Raw genomic sequence first — 20,075 nt, 5'->3', positions numbered from 1 at the left:
GATGTTTGCCCGAGCAGCAATTTATTTAACTTTTCACCCATCTATATTTATAGTTTGCAGTCTGACAGTCTTTGTCTTTTAAATGTATTCTTTAAAACGTTAACATTTTTTAAGTCTTTTAAACACATACTCAGCATGCAGGATTCTAAGGAAAGTACAAAAAATAAATGTGGGCTGGGCACGGTGGCTGATGCCTGTAATCCCAGCACTTTGGGAGACCGAGGTGGGTGGATCACAAGGTCAAAAGATCAAGACCATCCTGGCCAACATAGTGAAATGCCTTCTCTACTAGAAATGCAAAAATTAGCTGGGTATGGTGTTGAGTGCCTGTAATCCAAGCTTCTCAGGAGGCTGAGGCAGGAGAATCACTTGAACCCAGGAGGCAGACGTTGCAGTGAGCCTAGATCACGCCACTGCATGCTGGCCTGGGTGACAGAGTGAGACTCTGTCTCAAAAAGTAAAAACAAATAAATAAAAACAGATGCAAATGAATCTTTGAGCTCACAGAGCAAGTCCTTAGGGATCTTATTATGTTTTGTTTCTTTTTACTTTTTATTATATGTATAGCTTTAGCTACAACTAACATAAAATAAACGACACACTCTTGAAGCATACGATTTGATAAGCGTTATTTCATTTTGAATTTGATAAGCGTTATTTCACTTTGAATTTGATAAGCGTTATTTCACTTTGAATTTGATAAGCGTTATTTCACTTTGAAGCACATGATTTGATAAGCGTTATTTCACTTTGAATTTGATAAGCGTTATTTCACTTTGAATTTGATAAGCGTTATTTCACTTTGAATTTGGTAAGCGTTATTTCACTTCGAAGCATGCGATTTGATAAGCGTTATTTCATTTTGAATTTGATAAGCGTTATTTCACTTTGAATTTGATAAGCGTTATTTCACTTTGAATTTGATAAGCGTTATTTCACTTTGAAGCACATGATTTGATAAGCGTTATTTCACTTTGAATTTGATAAGCGTTATTTCACTTTGAATTTGATAAGCGTTATTTCACTTTGAATTTGGTAAGCGTTATTTCACTTCGAAGCATGCGATTTGATAAGCGTTATTTCACTTTGAAGCACGCGATTTGATAAGCGTTATTTCACTTCGAAGCACGCGATTTGATAAGCGTTATTTCACTTCGAAGCATGCGATTTGATAAGCGTTATTTCACTTTGAAGCATGCGATTTGATAAGCGTTATTTCACTTTGAAGCATGCAATTTGATAAGCGTTATTTCACTTTGAAGCACGCGATTTGATGAGCGTTATTCTTTCACTGTGTGCATCTTTGCCATGGTATACCTGATAAGCTGCAGCTCTTCCGTGTGCAGGCAGAAGGTTGGCCGCAGCTGTACATCTGTGCAGCTTTATGGTCTCTCATGTTTAGCTCCTCCTGCTCCTTCCGTCCCAGGCAACCACGGACCCCGAAGACCAGCTCTTGTCCTCCTGACTTCTGTGTTGATAGGGCCATAGAGTATGTACTGTTTTGAGACCATTTATATTTAGCCTGATGATCAGTAAGGTTGAGATCAAAGCCACACATTTGCCCTTGGGTTTCTATTTTGCCCATCTGTTTTTTTGTTTGTCTGTTTGAAACAAATTTTCACATCATCTTTATTTTTTCACAGCTTTGTTGAGGTAGAATTTATATATCATAATATTCACCCGTTGTAAATGCATAATTGAATGATTTCCATTGAAGTTATGGAGTTTTCCACGTAACACCACAATTCAGTTTTCAGCATTCCCACGACCCCCAACATTTCCCTCATGCCTCATCTGAGTTCACCTCCAGTCTCTCAGACTCCCAAACTACTGATTTTCTTTCTCCACAGATTTGTTTTTCTAGAAATTACATGAACATCAAATATTCAATGTGCACACCTCTGTGTCTGCCCTCTCTACTCTTCACGATGTGTGTGTGATTCATTTGGGGTTTGTTTTTTTTTTTTTTTTTTGAGACAGAGTCTTGCTCTGTCGCCAGGCACCAGGCTGGAGTGCAGTGACTCGATCTCAGCTCACTGCAACCTCCGCCTCCCGGTTTCAAGCAATTCTCCTACCTCAGCCTCCCAAGTAGCTGGGACTACAGGCCCGTGCCACCACATCCAGCTAATTTTTGTATTTATTTATTTTTTTAGTAGAGACGGGGTTTCACCATGTTGGCCAGGATGGTGTTGATCTCTTGACCTCGTGATCTGCCCCCTCGGCATCCCAAAGTGCTGGGATTACAGGCGTGAGCCACCGCACCTGGCCCGTTCGGGTTTTGAGTGCATCCCCAGTTTGCTTTTTCTTAATTGGTAAGTAACACCCAATGGGATGAATGTGTTCATTCATGTGTCTCCTGATGGATGCCTGGGTTGCTTCTAATTTGGAGTTATCATGAATAACGGTGTGTGAACATTCAGGTGCATGTCTGTGTGGACGTGAGCATTCCTTTCTCTTGACGTATATTTATAGGACTGAACTGCTGATTTATACAGTAAGTAGATGTATGTTTTTAATAGACTCAGCCTCTTTCCAGGGAACGTTTTTTAATGCTTGTACCATTGAGCATTCCCACCAGCACCGTAGGAAGGCATCAGTCTCTTCTTCGACGGCTGGTAACCCCAGACTTTGAGATGACAGCCATTCTGCTGTGTGTGCTGTGGCATCTCGTAGTGATTGGCTGTTGTTTTCAAAGACTGTTTCTTCTGGGCATACAGTTTTTTTGCTGACAGTTATTTTTGCTTTTACTCTCTCTTCTAGCCCTCAGCGTGCATGTCAGTTCCCTGTCTCCTGGCTTCCCTGTGTCTGTCGTGAAGCCGGCAGCCGCCGTCCTCACCACGCACCTCAGTGTCTGATGGGTCTTTTCTCTCCAGCTGCTTTTAAAATGTTCTCTTTACCACTGGTTTTCAGCAATTTGGTTGTGGCAGGCCTTTTAAGTATTCATTGTGTGTCTGTGTGTATGTGTATGCTTCTTTACTTGAGATTATTTGAGCTTCCTAGATCTATTCACTTAGTTTTCATCAAATTCAGAAAAGTCTTGGCACCTATCTTCTCAAATGTTTTCCTCCTATTTCCTTTACTCCTCCCAGGGTCCCAAGTATGATTACGTGACACATAGGTGTTCAGCTTGTTCCCAAGACTGTCTTTTGGAGAGTCTCCCTCTGTTCCCCAAGCTGGAGTGCCGTGGTGTGATCTCAGCTCACTGCAACCTCCGCCTCCTGGGTTCAAGCGATTCTCCTGCCTCAGCCTCCCGAGTAGCTGGGATTACAGGCAGGTACCACCACACCCGGCTAATTTTTGTATTTTCAGTAGAAACAGGGTTTTGCCATGTTGACCAGGCTGGTCTTGAACTCCTGACCTCAGGTGATCCACCCACCTCGGCGTCTCAAACCACCGGGATTACAGGCGTGAGCCGCCACACCTGGCCTGAGATTGTCTTCGTGTTCTTCAGTCTTTTCACTCTCTGTGTGTCATTTGCAATTTACTCAATTGCTGTTTTATTAAATTCACTCATCTGCTTTAGGAAAACATGGTCAGAGTCAATCATCCAGACTTTGAGAATCAATACTATGTTTTGAAGCTAAAGCCTTCTCAGTGAAGAAGTTCTTAACTAGGAAAGGCATAAGTGGAGCAAGGCCATGGGCTGCTGCCGGGGTTTCTTACTGTTGTTTGTTGGCTTCTTTTTAAATAAAGTTGTAGCCGCACGCAGCACCTGGCACTTGTAATCCCAAGGCTTTGGGAGGCTGAGGTGGAAGGATTGCTTGAGCCCAAGAATTTGACACTAGCCTGGCCAACATAGTGAGATAGTGAGACACCCTCTCTACCAAATAGAAACCATGTTGGCCAGGCATGGTGGCACATGCCTGTAGGCCCAGCTGGGGGAGGAGGATGACTTGGGCCCAGGAGCTTGAGGCTACTCTGAGCCATGATCAGGCCACTGCACTCCAACCTGAGAGACACAGTGAGACCTTGTCTCAAAAAATAAAAATAAAAGCGAAGTTTGGTTGGAGTACAGCTGCGTTTATTTATTTATGTTTTCTGTGATTTGCTGCGATTTGTGTTGAAAAAATTCAGTAGCTAAACCTGAGACCATATGGCTTGCAAGGCCTGAAATGCTATCTTACTGTTTACATAAAAGGTCATATAAACCGTAATCTGGAATATTCTAAAGGGATTTGATCACTGTTTATCCCAAGTGTCACCATTGTTTTTCATTTACATAGAGACTTTATCCTTCCAAAAAAGCATTATTTCATTTATGCAACATTTGATGGACTATATATACTCACATATAATTTGTTTTCTTCACAAATTTCAGCTACTAACAGGCATTGCCGGTTTAACACAAGTTTGCTGCTCCAGTAAGAGAGAGAAACGCTTGCGTCCCCTCGAGAGTCGCGGTGAGCGTTCAGGAGCCCCGAGCTCTGAGTTCCAGCGGCACGTGCGCCTCTTGGGTAAGGCTGTCATCTTTGCAGCTGCCACAGAGAGACTGTCTGGATGGCCACGTGCCTGGGCGTGGTGGACACCTCCCTGCCACTGCTCCTAGCTGTCCACATGGCAGCCAGAGGGGCAGACCTCCAGGAGGGGAAGGGGGCAGCCGGATCAGGGCTGGCATTTGCCTGCTTGAGCCATCCTGGGGTCGGAAGCATTTAGGCATCCACGTGCACCTTAGCAGGAGGAGGCTGTTCCTTTGGGAACCACCATTTACCTCTGAACATTCCCAGGCAAAACGCCTGCATAAAAAGGAATCTGTTTTCTGCTCTACTGTCAAATTGGAGACCTTTGGGGAGAAATCGGAGAAAAAGGACTGCATGGCACACAAACACAGGGCAACTGTCACAAGAAGCATTCCATCATGCACAAAGGCACACGCGCAAAGCCTTCTCCCTGGGCCTCCCAAGGCAGTCACCATCAGCATCTCACCCTTCACCTGTAGGACACGTTCCTGGAATCCCATCTTCCTTCTGCCATTTTTCCAACATATACAGCACTGGAGCAATACAAGGGTTTATTTTATTTTATTGAGACAGAGTCTCACTTTGTCGCCCAGGCTGGAGTGGGGTGGCATGATCTCGGCTCACTGCAACCTCTGCCTCCTGGGTTCAAATGATTTTCCTACCTCAGCCTTCAGAGTAGCTGGGACGACAGGGTCACCAAATCTGCTTAACGTTTGTATTTTCACTAGAGACAGGGTTTCCCCATGTTGACCAGGCTGGTCTCAAACTCTGACCTCAAATGATCTGCCCGCCTAGGCCTCCCAGAGTGTTGGGATTACAGGCCTAAGCCACTGTGCCTGGCCAGAACAATGTTAAGTTTTATAATGGTGATACCAGTAACTCAATTTTTCTCATCTCTACTCTAAGTAATTTACAGCGTTATGTTAGCTAATCCTTGCTGCTGTCCTGTGAGGTAAGAGCTACCATCATTCCTGTCTGCAGACATGGAAACCCGAGCTTAGAAAGATCAAATGAAGCCAGTTTATGAGTGAGCATGCTGGACAGCGTTCTTCTGAAGGAATGCACAGCCATTTGCCCACGTGTGTCCACGGACAGAGTATTTGCAGAAATGGTGATTTCTATGGAATTTCACAAATTAATGACACCAAATGGATCTTTATAATGCTGTTTCTCCAAATATTTCGTTGCCTATTCTGTAGCTGAAATTCTGTTTAAAGAATATCAATCTTAAAAGGTAAAAGTGTCATGTAATCCCAGCGTGTATCATTTGATTCCACCTGCAATGCACTCCACACAGCACGTGTTGTTTCTTTCAGGCAGCGGGGCTCCCTGTTTCGGGAATAGAGAGAAGGATGATGGCTGCAGCTGGAGGACCGTCCAAATGTCCTCTGCAGAGAGAGTAAGAGTGGCTCTTTCCCTCCCCGCAGGGAGAGCAGCTGCCCTGTTGACTTTGCTGCCCGTGTGCAGTTTCAGCCGAGAGCGTTTCCATCCTCCATGGAAGAGCCCGCTGGCCCAGGGTGTCGGCGGCCCCATGGGCAGGGTCCACTAGGACTTGGTGTCCCTGGCGTGGCTGGGCTCTAGGTCCGTGCATGAGGGCGGTTGAGACAAGGTTTTCTCCTCCGTGTCTCCAAAAGACCGTCGGTCTCCCACAAGCTTCTGGGAAACCCATGCAAGATCTGTCCGATACATAAGGATGCAATTTCACGCATGACAGCTCAATAAAGCATATTTAATATATTCAGCTCCTCAAATTTAAACCAGACACCTGGCTTGAGTGAAATTTCCAGTTGAGTTAATATCCCTCCCAGCCTCTGACATTTGTAACTGTTCACATGTTAACCCAAACCATTTGCTCATTCACCTTAGTAAAAGCATAGTTTGGGATTTTATGTGCTGGGATTGGACATCAAAGAATTGTTTTTATTATAGAGCTTTAACTGGCCAAGTCTGAATTCAGAACAGACAGCGTTCAGCAGCAGAGCCTGGTGAGCAGTCATGCTCCATAATAAAACAGGTGAGCTGTGATCCATCAGACCCTAAACCCAAGTCCCCACCAATCTGGAACCTTCGGAAAAGTCCCTGTGCTTTGTGCAAATGAAATTTATCTTGCCTTTCCCCCGATTACTTTTGCTTTCGTTTTCTTTCTCAGAAGATGTTTTTTCTGGGTCTTTCTCAAAAGAGATATTTTCCGGATCATGATGGCTCAGGATGATTTGGCTACGTCTAACAGGTCTCAGGTTCACGGTCTGTGGACTGCTCTGGGAGACTGGACCAGGTAGATGTCTCTGGGAATCCAAGAGTATTAAATGGAAAAACAGAACAAATGGCCCTCATGAGCTGTGAAGAAGATGGTTATTCTCTGCCCCACCCCAGACCCAGCCGATGCCCTATTCTAAGGCCACCACTAGCCCCAAGGGTCAGCGCCGACACTGGGTGGAGCCACGTGGTGGAGAACCCCAAGCCCTGAGCAGGTGTGAGGCCACCTGTGGCCAGGTGGACGGCAGCTGCACCCTCATGGTTCTCATGACACCCCTAAGAAGAGCTCTGGAAACCTACACCCCGTGTACTCTGTTTAACACAGGAATGCAGGTTCCTCCTCCTCTATCTCTCAGGAAATCCCATCATGATCTCATTCTGCAGGGTCACGATGCTCCCTCCTTCTGCTCCCAAAAATAACAGCATTAAGGATATTGAATCCAACACACAAGGAAAACTCTAAGAGGAAAGCCTCTGTGCTTTCTCTAAAACAAATGGAAATGCCCATGAATCAAAGCAAAAGCTTTTGGGTTCCCAACGCCCGCTGACTGTCCTCCTCAACCCTCTCGAGGTGATGTGGAGAAGGTCAGGGGCCCCTCAGGGTCTGCAAAGGAAGGCCGGCTCCCAAGAACTACCCGAGACTCTCGCTTCTCCTTTCCTTGGAAAAATACACTGTTTATGGTTAATTGTTAAGCTAGAAATAGACTCAGTAAAATCAGCTTCAACCTGCGAATAGAGGGGACGGCATGGAGGTGGGAAGAAACAGATTAGGGTGGGAATCGGCTTGCTGCTTTTGACGGTATGAATGTTTTTCATGAAGTGGTAATATTCTCTATCCACAGAAGTTTGAAAAAGAAAAAATTGGCTTAAATTTTTAAAAAGCAAAACAAAACAAAATGTTTTGTTTCACACAGGGAAAAACTTGACTGGAAAACAAGAGTAAACATGGTCCCTCAAGGATGTGTCAGCAGTGAGTGGGGCTGGGGCTCCGGGTGCAGCCTGCTCTGTGGAGCTGGGTTCAGACCATGGCAGGAACAGCGGGGAAGCTCAGGCGGGCCTCACTGTCCTCCAGAGCCCAGCGCCAGTGTGCAAGTGTGCACAGTTGGGGCGAAGCCACGTCAGTGCGCCAGAGCTGAGAGCACTTCAGGTGAAGCCTGGCAGGGCCTGAAGCAAGTCCTGTGCCACCTCTTCCCAGAAGGCCCTGCCACCTCTGCTCACAAGGCCCATGCCTCCTCTGCCCAGAAGGCCCTGCCTCCTCTGCCCACAAGACCAGTACCACCTCTGCCCACAAGGCCCATGCCTCCTCTGCCCACAAGGCCTATGCCACCTCTGCCCACAAGGCCCTGCCACCTCTGCCCACAAGACCAGTGCCACCTCTGCCCACAAGGCCCTGCCACCTCTGCCCCCAAGGCCTATGCCACCTCTGCCACAAGGCCCATGCCACCTCTGCCCACAAGGCCCTGCCACCTCTGCCCACAAGGCCTATGCCACCTCTGCCCACAAGACCAGTGCCACCTCTGCCCACAAGGCCTATGCCACCTCTGCCCACAAGGCCCATGCCACCTCTGCCCACAAGGCCCTGCCACCTCTGCCCCCAAGGCCTATGCCACCTCTGCCCACAAGACCAGACCACTTCTGCCCACAAGACCAGTGCCATCTCTGCCCACAAGGCCTATGCCTCCTCTGCCCACAAGACCAGACCACTTCTGCCCACAAGACCAGTACCACCTCTGCCCACAAGACCAGTGCCACCTCTTCCCAGAAGGCCCTGCCACCTCTGCTCACAAGGCCCATGCCTCCTCTGCCCACAAGGCCTATGCCACCTCTGCCCACAAGACCAGACCACCTGTGCCCACAAGACCAGTGCCACCTCTGCCCACAAGGCCTATGCCACCTCTGCCCACAAGGCCCTGCCACCTCTGCCCACAAGGCCCTGCCACCTCTGCCCCCAAGGCCTATGCCACCTCTGCCCACAAGACCAGACCACTTCTGCCCACAAGACCAGTGCCACCTCTGCCCACAAGGCCCATGCCTCCTCTGCCCCCAAGGCCTATGCCACCTCTGCCCCCAAGGCCTATGCCACCTCTGCCCACAAGACCAGACCACTTCTGCCCACAAGACCAGTGCCACCTCTGCCCCCAAGGCCTATGCCACCTCTGCCCACAAGACCAGACCACTTCTGCCCACAAGACCAGTGCCACCTCTGCCCACAAGGCCCATGCCTCCTCTGCCCACAAGACCAGTGCCACCTCTGCCCCCAAGGCCTATGCCACCTCTGCCCACAAGGCCCATGCCTCCTCTGCCCACAAGACCAGACCACCTCTGCCCACAAGGCCTATGCCACCTCTACCCACAAGGCCCATGCCTCCTCTGCCCACAAGACCAGACCACCTCTGCCCACAAGGCCTATGCCTCCTCTGCCCAGAAGGCCCTGCCTCCTCTGCCCACAAGACCAGACCACCTCTGCCCACAAGACCAGTGCCACCTCTGCCCCCAAGGCCTATGCCACCTCTGCCCACAAGGCCCTGCCACCTCTGCCCCCAAGGCCTATGCCACCTCTGCCCACAAGGCCCATGCCTCCTCTGCCCAGAAGGCCCTGCCTCCTCTGCCCACAAGACCAGTACCACCTCTGCCCACAAGACCAGTGCCTCCTCTGCCCACAAGGCCTATGCCACCTCTGCCCACAAGGCCCTGCCACCTCTGCCCCCAAGGCCTATGCCACCTCTGCCCACAAGACCAGACCACTTCTGCCCACAAGACCAGTGCCACCTCTGCCCACAAGGCCTATGCCTCCTCTGCCCACAAGGCCCATGCCTCCTCTGCCCACAAGGCCCATGCCACCTCTGCCCACAAGGCCCTGCCACCTCTGCCCCCAAGGCCTATGCCTCCTCTGCCCACAAGGCCTATGCCACCTCTGCCCACAAGGCCTATGCCTCCTCTGCCCACACCTGCAGCTCTCAGGCTGGGCAGGAAAGACTTCTCTCTACACCTCATGTGCACATGCTTTCTGAGCAGTCACCCACCCAGCCCCCAGGGAGGCGGGTTCTTCCATGGACTGAGATTCTTTGGAAATGAGTATTACACCTGGGCCGCCCCTGGAAATGACCAAGGGAGTAGGCCCCGCCTGGAAATAATGACCAAGGGAGTAGGCCCCGCCTGGAAATGACCAAGGGAGTAGGCCCCGCCTGGAAATAATGACCAAGGGAGTAGGCCCCGCCTGGAAATGACCAAGGGAGTAGGCCCCGCCTGGAAATAATGACCAAGGGAGTAGGCCCGGCCTGGAAATGACCAAGGGAGTAGGCCCCGCCTGGAAATAATGACCAAGGGAGTAGGCCCCGCCTGGAAATGACCAAGGGAGTAGGCCCCGCCTGGAAATGACCAAGGGAGTAGGCCCCGCCTGGAAATAATGACCAAGGGAGTAGGCCCCGCCCGTGGAAATGACCAAGGGAGTAGGCCCCGCCTGGAAATGACCAAGGGAGTAGGCCCCGCCTGGAAATGACCAAGGGAGTAGGCCCCGCCTGGAAATGACCAAGGGAGTAGGCCCCGCCTGGAAATGACCAAGGGAGTAGGCCCCGCCCGTGGAAATGACCAAGGGAGTAGGCCCCGCCTGGAAATGACCAAGGGAGTAGGCCCCGCCTGGAAATGACGGAGACCTCACCTGCAGACCTGGCTTCCTGCAAACTCACCTTGTGTGTCGGGGCTCAGGGGTCCTGAGGCAATGCTTGGTGAAGCCTCTGCATTCTCCTCGACAGTCTCTGGGGTCTGTACTGGGGCAGGGCTGTGCAGCTTCCCTGTTTGGCAGGATGAGGAGAAGCTGGAGAAGTGAATGGAGACAGGAATGAGGGTTAAAATATGACCCCAGGTGCAAGTGTGGGTTCCCAGCACCCAACGAGGGGCCCCACAGGCCAGCCTCAGATACGTCCTGGCAGCGTAGCAGCGTCCCCACGCTTGCCATCCGTTCTTTCCTCCTTCTTCTCCTCCTCTTCTCTCTTGTTTTCTTCTTCTTTTTATTCTTTTTGGAGACACAGTCTTGCTCCTCCACACAGGATGGAGCGCAGTGGTGAAATCACAGCTCACTGCAGCCTCGACCTCCCAGGCTCAAGTGATCCTCCCACCTCAGCCTCCCAAAGTGCTGGGACTACAGGCGTGAGCCACTGCCCCTGCCCTGTCTTTTTTCTTATCTAAACATTTCCCCATGAAGCATGTGAGGAAAATCCTTCAAAGGAAGAGGAACTATGCAAACGTCTTCACGCCAGTGAACGAATGGGGCTGCCCACGTTGGGCAGGGTGGCCGGCCTCCGGGGAGAGGCCTCCAGGGCCGGGTGCTCTCGCCCCGCTCCCCCAGCTCACTGGGAGAACTCATGGAACTTCTGCTTCACCGGAACTCACAGTTGCTCAAAACTATTATACCAAAGAAATACAAAGTATTTGCCATACATCAGCCTTTTTTCAAGTTCTGTGTCAAAACATGGATGCATTCTAAGATCCTGTTGAAATTTTGTTCTCATAATCACTGACTTGAGGCATCAACCGAGAACTCAACACTTTTTTGTCATGTTTTAATCCACCTTCATTTAGTTTTTAATCCCATTTTATACACTTTGAGGGGGGAGCCTACGCAGCATCTGAGGCGAACGAGTGCTTACAATTCAACAGTTCCGTGCTTACAGTGAAATAATTCAGTGCTTTCACAAACGGTCTGACTGTTACCTGGGAGCATTTGCTATCCCCCAGCCCTCGCTAAGCAGTCAGTCAGAACCTCGGGAGGGGCTGTGGAACAGGGAGTTTTAACACCAGTCCAAGGTCAGTTCCTTGAAGGTCACTGTGGTGGGGCAGGACTGGCCTGGTCCTACTGAGATGCTGAGGGGTGAAGGTCCCTCCTCTCCAGTATCTCTGAAAGCTCCCATCTCCCTGGGCTCTGTTTCTCCCCTGAGTTTCTCATTCTGCTCGGGAAACAAAGGATGTGTTTTCAGGGAACCACTTTCTTAATTGACAGACAGGGAACTCTTCTAAAGGGTGTTTTCCCAAACACACAGTTACGTCATTCAGTGTTTGTGTGGAGGAAAAGCCGTAGAGGCACCAGCCTTAAAAATATATTTCTAGGTGAGAACCAAGGTTTGTGCATGAACTCTGGAGGATATCAAACCGAACAGCGTTTTTTTTTGAAAATGAAAAACAGCAGTTGAGAAGTTAGAATAAAAAGGAAAATTTCATGATGTCAGAGGCAGCTGTTTCTGGAGAGCCGAGGGCACCTGTGCCAGATGAACGTACCTTGGAAGATCGGTGAGCTCGAAGGGAAGGAAGAGGAGGCCAACAGAAGCGGCTGCGTTCTAACCCTCGGCTCTTCCAGCAGCGCAGATGTGCTAACAGGGTCAACTGCATGAATATGAAGAGCACGGGCGGTTGTTAAATGTGAAATCCCCTGTCTGCAGAGGTGTGGAGAAACCACCTCTCACCAATGGTTTATTTCGTGTTTGCCCGTAAACAAGAATCATAAATAACAATGACGCCTTCTCCCACCTCATCTCTAAGTCTTTTGTTTTCCAAGGCCTTTGTCTTCTGAAGCAAGTCTGTACTTAGAATTTTAGAGTTGGAGGGAAACTCGAGGTGAGACCATCCACGCTTTCTTAAAGGACTCGAAACAAAGTTTCCCCCTCCCTTGCCAAGACACTGATCGTTTTCCCTCTGCTCACCTCCCAGCAGGGCCTGGGGGAGCTACAGAGAACGGAGGAAACTGAAAACATGGCTTCGTCTGCCCCAGACCCTCACACGTGGACTTACACATTGAATTTCCTGTCAAATTGCATTAAAAAATTAGGTTGGGGGGACATCCTCCATCACATAACCCACTCCTCACATCCAAATGACCGGTGTTCCCTTTCCTGACACAACTGTCTAAATGTACTCTTAGGGGAATGCCGCCCCTATGTAAACGTGCACTTGGTGAGGGCCCCAGTGCCAGTGTGGGCAATGAGAGTTCTCATGGCTGCTGTGACGTGGGAGTGTTAAGTGTCTGCATTAGTCACTACAGACTTCCCAGTGTAAATTAAGACATACTTCCTACCACGAGGTTTGGCTGTGTCCCTACCCGAATCTCATCTTGAACTGTAGTGTAAATTAAGACATACTTCTTACCACGAGGTTTGGCTGTGTCCCCACCCGAATCTCATCTTGAACTGTAGTGTAAATTAAGACATACTTCTTACCACGAGGTTTGGCTGTGTCCCCACCCGAATCTCATCTTGAACTGTAGTGTAAATTAAGACATACTTCTTACCACGAGGTTTGGCTGTGTCCCCACCCGAATCTCATCTTGAACTGTAGTGTAAATTAAGACATACTTCCTACCACGAGGTTTGGCTGTGTCCCCACCCGAATCTCATCTTGAACTGTAATGTAAATGAAGACATACTTCCTACCACGAGGTCTGGCTGTGTCCCCACCCGAATCTCATCTTGAACTGTAGTGTAAATTAAGACATACTTCCTACCACGAGGTCTGGCTGTGTCCCCACCCAAATCTCATCTTGAACTGTAGTTCCCGTCATCTCCACGTGTCGCGGGTGGGAGGTAACTGAGTCATGGGGGCAGTGACCCTCAGGATGTGCTCATGATACTGATGAGCTCTTCTCAGACCTGACGGCTTTATCTGGGGCTTCCCCGCTTTGCACAGCACTTTGGCACTTCTCGCAGCCGCCATGTGAAGAAGGACGTGTTTGCTTCTCCTTCTGCCGTGACTGTAAGTTTCCCGAGGCTTCCCCAGCCCTGCTGACCTGAGACTCAAATACACCTCTTCCGTTTATGAATCACCCAGTCTCAGATCCTTACAGCAGTATGAGAACGGACTGATACCGTGTGCAGTGATGAGACAGACATTCTCCATCGGGTGGTTTCTGGCCTTCCCAAAGAACAAATCTGCAAGTAAGCTCCATGCAGGTCATTTGGCTGAGGAAGGACGGGGAAGAAACAGCCACTCAGCAGGTCTGTGGTATCAGCATCTGTGCCAGACAGTCTTTTGATCAGTCAGTCAGCAACATTAATTGGGAAGCCCTGTGTGAGCAGCTCAAGCAGAACACCACAGCTGCAGACACATTTCTCTCGAGACAGACTATCAGGTGTCAGTCTACTGAACAGACTGATTGTGTTTTTTTCCAGACAAAGGCTCCTAAGTGGCCTTAGTGATTCCACCTGCCCTTTTCATCTCGGGCAGAATGAGACTGAAGCCTGCTTCATGGCAAGGTTAGCTCACGCTTCTTCCCGGACAGTCTTCGGGCCTGTTCCCCAGGATCTGCGCTTCATCCAGAGCGATGACACCCTCAGTGGCTTCACCTTTGTCTTCTCGAACATAAAACAAAAGCACAGCCAGGCAGTTGCTTCCAGCACTTGCCCTGGCCTGAGGGTCGCAGACTTCTCCGAGAGAACGCTGACTGTTGACCGGCTCAGGACCTCTGCCCAGGTGTGTTTCTCACACTGAACCCTGGACAGGGGTCACAGATCACAGTTTCGCTGCTGAAGGATGAACAGCCCCACGTTGCCTGTTTGCCCCTGATTCACCACCGGCAGTGTGTGTGTGCCTCAGCCCATTCGGACCTTTCTCATCAAACCCTCAGGCCCCTCAAGCCATAGGTTTTACCTTTTCCACGGTTTTCCTGACAACAGAACCAGACTGAGAGTCACTGAGGTGTCCAGTTTCTTAACGATGTGGACTTAGGTCTTACATACACCCCAGAAACAAAAGGCAAAGGCCTGGCAGAGGACGTTTCAAATGAGCAAGCTCCCACCTGCTCCCAGTGGTCTGTATTATATAAAATACAGTTGGAATGCTGTCTCATTTTCTATTTTTGCTCCTGATAAAATACCTGAGTGACTATACATGTCAGTCCTGGGACACACCATCTTCCATCTGTCACCGCCCCTGACGTGTGAGGGTGCCTTTTGCAAGCCAGGCCTCTTATTTCTTGCATGCGGTCCATTTTGCCAGAGTTGCTGTCGCTCGCTGTGCAGGCAGCACTTAGGGTTATTCCTGGTGGCCTGGCCCCACAGGCGCCACCGCTGGACGTCTCAGTCACAAAGCTTCTGAGGCCCAAACTAGCAAGGCGTCGGATTCCTCGCTGTGGCTGAAATGGACGCCTGCTTCTAGCCTGAGGAATCCAAAGCATGGGAACTTGCAGAGCAGGTGGCAGTGTCTGGGAGGACGTTGGAGCTGCAGTGGCAGCTACTCGCTGACAAACAGCAGATCTCCAACGCTCTTCCAGGCTCCGTGGCCATGGTTATGTGGAAAGCCTTGGGCCTTCACGACACCATTGCGCTCTGTGAATATGTTCCCCTGATATCCTAATCAATTCACTCAGCTGTGTGGACTGCATGTGTGTGTTCCCCCAAATCCCAATACTGACATCCTCACCCCCATATCAATGAGACAGGAGGTAGGATCTTGGGCAGGTGACGAGGTCATGAGGGTGAGGCCCTGGTGAACAGGGTTAGTGCCCTTATAAAAGGGGCCTCTGAGCTCTCTCCCTTTCCACCACATGAAGACACAGTGAGAGGCGCCATTCGCAGGCTCACAGAGGGCCTCACCGGAGCCCCACCAGGCTGCCGCCCTGGGCTCGGACTTCCAGCCCCCAGAACAATGAGAAAAGAATTTCTGTTTTTTATAAACCACCCTGTCTATAGTAGTTTGTTATAGAAACCCGAATTCACTAAAACTCTCAGCTTCCACTGTCCTTTTTGTGGTTTCAAAACAATAATATGTAATATACTTCTGTATAAAGACTTAGATGTATGTAGATAGACAAACAGATACTCCACAAAATACACTGAAAGAACCCCTTAAATAAGTATAAAATAAAACTTCCAAGTCACAAGGAATCACTGTCTCAGCGCACCTGGAAGTGTATTTTCTTTCTTACTGGCACATAACAGACTGTCTGAATCAATAGTGCCGCAGACTCACTTGAGTTTGGGACTTAAAAGAGCCCCTGAGCGATGGAACACTGTGCCAGCCACTCGACTCGGGGCTCAGAGGCCCCAGGAGGTGCTTCAGCCCCTGATCCCAGGTACTGACTCTCAGGAGAGCCTGAAACGGGCCCACAGCCCACATAAGACTTGAAACGGGCCCACAGCCCACATAAAACCTTCCCATTTGCTGTGAGATACAGCGCCACACCACATTCTCAGTGACACCATTCAAATGCCTCCTCCAACCCTCATTTAAACCTTATCCCCCGATTTCATCAGGTGCTCAGCATGCTGAGCCTTATTTTCTCATCTGTAAATTAGTGTAGCCATGTCTTCATGCGGAGCTTCTGGGGTGATGCTGACAGACAGCAGTGGCCTGATACATGGCCAGGACACACCAGCACCCACGTGGTATCACACATGTCACAGCAGGGACATGCCGGGCCCTGTGGTATCACACATGTCAGAGCAGGGACACGCCAGCCCACACATGGAGTCACACCTCACAGCAGGGACACGTTGGCCCCCACATGGGGTCACACATGTCACAGCAGGGACACGCCAGCCCCCACATGGGGTCACACACCTCACAGCAAGGACACGCCAGCCCACACATGGAGTCACACCTCACAGCAGGGACACGCTGGCCCCCACATGGGGTCACACATGTCACAGCAGGGACACGCCAGCCCCCACATGGGGTCACACACCTCACAGCAGGGACACGCCGGCCCACACATGGAGTCACACATGTCACAGCAGGGACATGCCAGCCCCCACATGGGGTCACACACCTCACAGCAGGGACACGCCGGCCTACACATGGAGTCACACCTCACAGCAGGGACACGCCAGCCCCCACATGGGGTCACACACCTCACAGCAGGGACACGCCGGCCTACACATGGAGTCACACCTCACAGCAGGGACACGCCGGCCCCTACATGTGGTCACACACCTCACAGCAGGGACACGCCAGCCCCTGCGTGCTGTTGACACATCGGGCTTCCCCAGGCCTGTCTGCACGGTTCCTGGGTTCTCCAGACTCTGTGTAGTTTTTCCTTGTGTCCTTGTTTTTATTTTAATCAGAGTTTAATGGAAATAAGTCAGTATTTTCACAGGAATGACTAGACTCAGTTAATGTCAAGACTCAAAGAATTTTGCCGACTATCATTCAATACCTGGTGAGAGATGGTCAGCACTGACAGGGCTCCTTTCAGAGGAGCCTCTTGGCCCACAAGGGAGGGCGCTGAGTGGGTGGGTGGTCAGCGTGGTCCCTGTGCAGCTTCCCCAGTCTCTCCACTCATGCCAGTCTTCACTGCCCATCTTTTTGGACGGGAACCAACCTCTCCCTTTCCAAGTCTGGCAGCCCCTCCTCCACATCACTCCTGCTGGTGTCACACAGGAAAAGCAGCACATGCCTCCCCAAAAGCCGACTACCACAGGGTGTACCCGCGGGGACAGCCTGGGCTTGAGTATAAAGCCCTCTCCTCCCTCACCTGCAGGATCCCAGGGTACTGCTAACTGAGCCTCCTGCTTCTACACGGACTCCACAGAAGCTCTCCAGCTACCGCATCCCTCCCTCCTGTCCCCCAGCAAAACCCCTCCCATCCCTCATTCCATCCCTTCCTCCTGTCCCCATCCCTCCCTCTTCTCCCCAGTTTCTCTCCCTGTCCCAATCCTATCCCTTCCTCCTGTCTCCATCCGTCCCTCTTCTCCCCCATTTCTCTGTCTGTCCCAATCCCATCCCTTCTTCCTGTCCCCATCCCTCCCTCTTCTCCCCCATTTCTCCTCCTGTCCCCATCCCTTCCTCCTGTCCCCATCCATCCCTCTTCTCCCCCATTTCTCTGTCTGTCCCAATCCTATCCCTTCCTCCTGTCTCCATCCGTCCCTCTTCTCCCCCATTTCTCCGTCTGTCCCAATCCCATCCCTTCTTCCTGTCCCCATCCCTCCCTCTTCTCCCCCATTTCTCTGTCTGTCCCAATCCCATCCCTTCTTCCTGTCCCCATCCCTCCCTCTTCTCCCCCATTTCTCCTCCTGTCCCCATCCCTTCCTCCTGTCCCCATCCGTCCCTCTTCTCCCCCATTTCTCTGTCTGTCCCAATCCTATCCCTTCCTCCTGTCTCCATCCGTCCCTCTTCTCCCCCATTTCTCTGTCTGTCCCAATCCCATCCCTTCCTCTTGTCTCCATCCGTCCCTCTTCTCCCCCATTTGTCTGTCCCAATCCCATCCCTTCCTCCTGTCTCCATCCGTCCCTCTTCTCCCCCATTTCTCTGTCTTTCCCAATCCCATCCCTTCCTCCTGTCTCCATCCGTCCCTCTTCTCCCCCATTTCTCCGTCTGTCCCAATCCCATCCCTTCCTCCTGTCTCCATCCGTCCCTCTTCTCCCCCATTTCTCCGTCTGTCCCAATCCTATCCCTTCCTCCTGTCTCCATCCGTCCCTCTTCTCCCCCATTTCTCCGTCTGTCCCAATCCCATCCCTTCTTCCTGTCCCCATCCCTCCCTCTTCTCCCCCATTTCTCCTCCTGTCCCCATCCCTTCCTCCTGTCCCCATCCATCCCTCTTCTCCTCCATTTCTCCCCCTGTCCCAATCCCATCCCTTCCTCCTGTCTCACTGCCAAACCCCTCCTGCCCCCAGCATCCCACACAGGGTGCCCACCTCAGCACCTCCTGCTACCGGTGCTGCTGGGCACTGAATTGACCTGAGCTGCAGCACACACTCCAGCGCTGCTTCTCAGGCCGTGCCCTCCTGACCCCAGGAGGACCCATGCGGGCTCCGCGTCAGCATTTCATCCCCATGCTCTGTGGTGCCTGGCCGGCTGCATGCCCTTGAGAACTGCGTGTCCTTGAACCAGGTGATGGGGCTGCCTGCTCAACAGGGCAGCTCTGGCACACAGCCAGCCTCAGCCCCCACCACTGCCTGCCATGCTGGAAGGCTCCATGCCTCCCACTGAGGCCCCTCGGTGGAGCCCTGGGTCCTCCACGCCCCCATTCTGCACCTTCAGGCTCTTCATTCTTCGCAAGCCTCGCCTCATCCTCAAGCCCATTCCGCTATCTCCTCCTCCCTCCTCCCTTGAACCCCGCACTTCCTGCACGTGGTCATCAGCGCTGCATCCTCTCCATGCACCTGTTTCCTCGCCCTCCCTTCACGTGGAAGCTCAGGTCTCCCGAGGGATCTCCTACGCCCTAAATCCAGTGGGCTTTCGAAAGGGCCTCCCGCGCCCCTGCCCCTCAGACACATGTGGCCCTGCGACTGCCCCCTCTCCGCTCCCCAAGCCACCTCCTTCTTGCCTCGCTCTGCAGCTCTAGCTTTTCATTCCCTCCTGGAAGCCCCTTTCCTCCCCACTTCAGGCCTCCGAGCAGATCACCCTGACCGGACTTCTCTTCCCTGCAGACCTGTGTCTCAGTGACTCAACAGGACGTCCGTGTCCCTGACATCCCAGTGAACCGCTGGCTGTCGGTCTAGAGAGGTGCACCTCCACATACATTAGCTTCACCCCCGGGGCTCTTCCTGCCTAACATCAGCTCCTCACATTCCCCTCCAGCCCTTGAGCAAGCCCCAGGGACGAGGGCCTTCTACTCTTTCGGGGAACCATCTTCTTCCTGGGGCAGAAGCTGTGAAGCCTCCTTCTCCTTCCCCCTTGTCATCGCTACCTAAGCAGCGGTGGGCACCATCAGCTCATTCTCGGACACAGCCCTGTCCACCAGGTTTCCCTTCCTCTGTGGGCTCCAGCGGCCTCTCTGCTGGTGATGTGCCCAGCACCCCAGGCCTCTGCGCTCTGCACTCAGCATCCTCAACAGCCGCCATCCCTGCACACCTTGCACAGAACACCTTCTCAGCAACACGCTTGTCCCATGGTGCTCCTTGACATTCACACGGATTTCTACCCTCTTCCTGCTCTGGGCCACAAGCCATGGCCCAGCTTCCCTCCAGGCTGGGTCATGAGCTGCCCGGGCCCAGGTCCCTCCTACCGTCCTGCAGTGATTGACTGCCAGAAATTCCATGAGAAGATGTTGAAATGCACCTGATATTTCTTTCAACAGCACAGCCAGGCTCAATCCCTGGTGAATGAAAGGTTTCCCAGTCCTTGCCAGGGACCCCCAAGAATCTAATAACTTCAAGAGGAAGAATGTGTTCTTGGGCCACCTCAGCGCCACATCCAACACTCTCATTGCCGTGACCTTGTGGAAACAGCAGAGTTAAAAATAGCTGCCTGGAAGAAAGAGCACCACATGTGAGCAGTTTTCAGCCAAGAGCAGCCGTTCCTTTGGAATAATCGCTTTATTGAAGCTGGACAGTAGGGGCCCTGTGGCTTCTTGCAGAAAGCATTGAAATGCTATTTTAGAGCAGCGAGAAAGAATTCACCTGAATGTGTCTTGAGATGCCAAATAAAAGTTCAACTAAT

At 51.3% G+C, this 20,075-nt stretch overlaps 2 long non-coding RNA genes across 2 annotated transcripts; one reads left to right on the top strand and one right to left on the bottom strand.

Moving 5' to 3' along the window:
• The first annotated feature begins 1,285 nt into the window (after positions 1–1,285).
• LOC118153050 (uncharacterized) lies at positions 1,286–5,913 on the top strand. The gene is made up of 3 exons (XR_004742234.3): positions 1,286–1,489; positions 4,319–4,454; positions 5,774–5,913. It is a non-coding gene; the product is annotated as an uncharacterized LOC118153050 (long non-coding RNA).
• LOC144582376 (uncharacterized) lies at positions 4,000–19,846 on the bottom strand. The gene is made up of 4 exons (XR_013534977.1): positions 19,695–19,846; positions 11,985–12,089; positions 10,400–10,527; positions 4,000–6,742 (listed from the first exon to the last, which is right to left on the bottom strand). It is a non-coding gene; the product is annotated as an uncharacterized LOC144582376 (long non-coding RNA).
• Between the last annotated feature and the right edge of the window lie 229 nt (positions 19,847–20,075).

Source organism: Callithrix jacchus, chromosome 4 (assembly GCF_049354715.1).
Source record: "Callithrix jacchus isolate 240 chromosome 4, calJac240_pri, whole genome shotgun sequence".
In the NCBI taxonomy this organism is placed as follows: Eukaryota; Metazoa; Chordata; class Mammalia; order Primates; family Cebidae; genus Callithrix; species Callithrix jacchus.
Note: the sequence above shows the minus strand (reverse complement) of the source record. Positions and strands in the feature narration are given on the sequence as shown.